Genomic DNA, 3,495 nt, shown 5'->3' on the forward strand with positions numbered 1-3,495 from the left:
TCGCGGCTCATTGCGCGCTTTCGCCCTCTTGTGGACAGATCACATCACAATGCCCATCACGATGCGGGAACATTTTAAGGTGGAACGTATATTTGCCCTGACCACCTTTGCATGACCGAAAAGGTGGATTTTCAACGTATTTTAGATACATAAATTAAAGATTAATATGTAGAATTTAATTGCATATATGCCATCAGTGGTGGGCAGTCAGGGCCTGCAAGACCTACTCTGCTGAGGAATCCATCCATTGTCTTTCGCTTATCCGAGGTTGGGTCACGGGGGCAGCAGCGTTAAAAGGGAAGCCCAGACGTCCTTATCCCCAGCCACCTCCTCCAGCTCATCCGACGGGACCCCGAGGCGCTCCCAAGCCAGCCGAGGGACATAGTCTCCCCAACGTGTCCTGGGTCGCCCCCGGGGCCTCCTGCCGGTGGGACATGCCCGGAACACCTCCCGAGGGAGGCGTCCAGGAGGCATCCTTGTTAGATGCCCGAGCCACCTCAACTGGCTCCTCTCAACGCGGAGGTGCAGTGGCTCTACACCGAGTCCCTCCCGGATGACTGAGCTTCTCACCTTATCTCTAAGGGAGAACCCAGCCACCCTGCGGAGGAAACTCATTTCGGCCACTTGTATCCGGGATCGTGTTCTTATCAGAATCATGTTATTATATATTGTCCATCAATATTTATTCGATAAATTAAATTTCAAATTGTCTGTCAGCATCCTTTTATTGCTTCTCCTTGGTTGCGCTTCTTTCAGATGCGTGCTTTTATATTTAATAATTTGACCCAGGTTTGTCTAAACTTTTCAGAAAGCGGGTCGGATGTAGTGAGCTGAAAATGTGTAAGAGCTGACTATTCGGCCTGAAATTCTTTGAACGGTCCTAAATAAATTCACCCTCAGTGAAAGGTTTGCAGTGCTTGCAACCTCGTAGCTCGCCTTTGTAGCATTTTCATTTGACTCGCAGGGTCAGATGAAAAAGCGTTACTGTGTTATTAAAACACTTCAGTTGCTTCAGCTTTTCACAGTGTTTGTTTCAAGTTAGCTTTTTGTAGTCTGTATTTTTCGTCTGGCAAGCCTCTTAATATTAAATTCTTTGAAAAAGTCACAGTCTCTTGGTAAATTAGGTGGACGCAGTTGTTTCATATTTCAGTGAAAAAATACACCAACTTCCACTAGGGAAGTCATTATATTGGAAATGGGTGGCAGTTGAGTGGTTAGTGTGTCTGTGGTACAGTTCTGAGGTCGTGGGTTCAAATCCCTTTGATTGTACTAGGCGTTTTGGGTCCCTATGGCCCTCCCATAGTGGCAGGGCTGCATTTATGACTTAATTTTAACAAGGCAATGCTTATTGAACTGAAAAGAAAATCTATCATATTTCAGTGTTAATGTAGATTTTTTTTTAAAATCTTGTGCTATTTGACTTGAATTGTTTAGTTTGTTCAATCCGATTGTTTCATTAACTGATCAATTTTTCAGAAACACGTATCTTTGCCTTAGTGCTTATACAATTATAAATAAAACCATGTAAAATCGACAATAGTTAAGGGCTGAATCATCAGCCCTGTTGGATGGTGGTAGTAACAATTAAGGGGAAATTACTGGTATACTCAAGCAAAACTGTATAAGGGTCACATATCAAAATACTCAACACAAGATTTTTATAGAAATCTATTTATTTAAGTTAATCATTTCACCTCAGTCAAAGTTTGCACTGTTTATAAAAAGAGGAAACCGTCAGAAGCGCTGCACAGTGTGACAAAACTTACACCTTCTAGCAAACTTGGGCTGACTATATTGTTCATTTTAGTACATAGCGTACACAACGAAGGAGGTATATACAAAAATATACAATTTTACACCATGCAACAAGAACATTGTTCATGTCCTTTTATTTTTATTGGTTGTGTGATCATAAGAATGGGACACCTCCTGACCCAAGTCAAAGTTTAACACCATAAGGCTGGTGAATTAAAATTGAAAGATTAAAATATGAAGCTCGATTATTACACTCTTTTATCTCGTCGGGTGCGATTAATAGTGTATTTCTTCAAAACTATAGTGCATGCTTTAGATGAGGATCCGGCCCGTGGGGTGAATTTTTGATACCCCCGGTCAAGAGCCTTGAACATTGCCTTCTAAATAGAACAAATGGGAAAGAGAGCGATTAAAAGGGGATTCTTGTCATCCGTATTTTTACTCTATGGCCCAATTATGACTGACGGGAGAAAAATACACTCTTTAGGGGGATAAAAAAAAGGAGGATGCAATACTTAGAATCGATCCTATCCAAGTAAATCAATGGTAGTATCGATCAATACTAAGCCGATAATTTAGGCTTGTTTGAAAAAATCTGGATCATTTAATAATCTAACCCTCTTCCTTTGATTTAGTTTATATATATATATATATATATATATATATATATATATATATATATATGTATGTGTATGTGATAAACACAGAACAAAGATTTTAGGCACTAATTTTTTTTTTATTTTTATTAAATATCTACGATTTAATCTTTGACATTATAAAAATATTTCTATTACAAGCAGGTCGGCGCCTTGCATGGCCGCTATTGGTATGTGAGTGTGTGTGTGAATGGGTAAGTGTGAAGCACATTGTAAAGAGCTTTGGGAGGTCTTCATTGACTTGAAAAGCAATACCGGGCCGATGCGATTCGTATCAACAAGACATTAGGTCTATTTTATGTCAAATAAATACAAAGTATCCCCATACAAGTAATATACAATGATAGTTTACAGTATGTATTTTTTTGTTGTTGATTATACAAATCAATATTGACGTGCTCCAAGAGAAGCTAAATTATACACGGTCCCTTTAAGTCCAGCCCATGCAGATAATGGATTAATTTAATTCATTTTCACGATAATTGTAAATCTACTTTATTTTCAGATCTTATTTTGGATACATTGGGCCCCCAAGAAAATTCAGTTTGAGACCCCAAATGTAAAGGTTGGGTATCTTTTCGTTATCAGGGCCAATTACAGCTTTAAAAAATATACACTGCTATTATAAAAAAAAACATATTTGGAAAAAGGCATGTCAAAACTGAGCAAATCCTATTGTGGGCCGCTCATTGAACCACAGGACACATGTTTATCCACTCTCATTGGTTCATGCGATTTTCAACTCGTTGTTGCTGTATTGCACTAGAGGGCGCTATGTGCACAAACAAAGTAAGGTTCAGGAACGGTTTTCGTACAATAATATGACGCAACAAACGTAAAGATATCAATTCATTACTGAACTGAAAACACGACAGCGTGAAAACTGTTTATTTGTTTTTTTTTATGTAATAGTCCAACCAACTTGTGCAGAGGGTTGCCATGACAACACAATAGAGACCGCTTTGAAGAGTTTTTAACACTTGATTTAACACTTTGCCTCAAAGTCTACAATTGAAACTGAATTCTATGTTGCAAAGATAGAAATGCTAAGATAAAACAAGAAACATTGTATTCATTAAAACAC

The sequence above is a fragment of the Urocampus carinirostris genome, chromosome 4 (genome assembly GCF_059441175.1).
Source record: "Urocampus carinirostris isolate Australia breed hairy pipefish chromosome 4, RoL_Ucar_1.0, whole genome shotgun sequence".
Lineage (NCBI taxonomy): Eukaryota > Metazoa > Chordata > Actinopteri > Syngnathiformes > Syngnathidae > Urocampus > Urocampus carinirostris.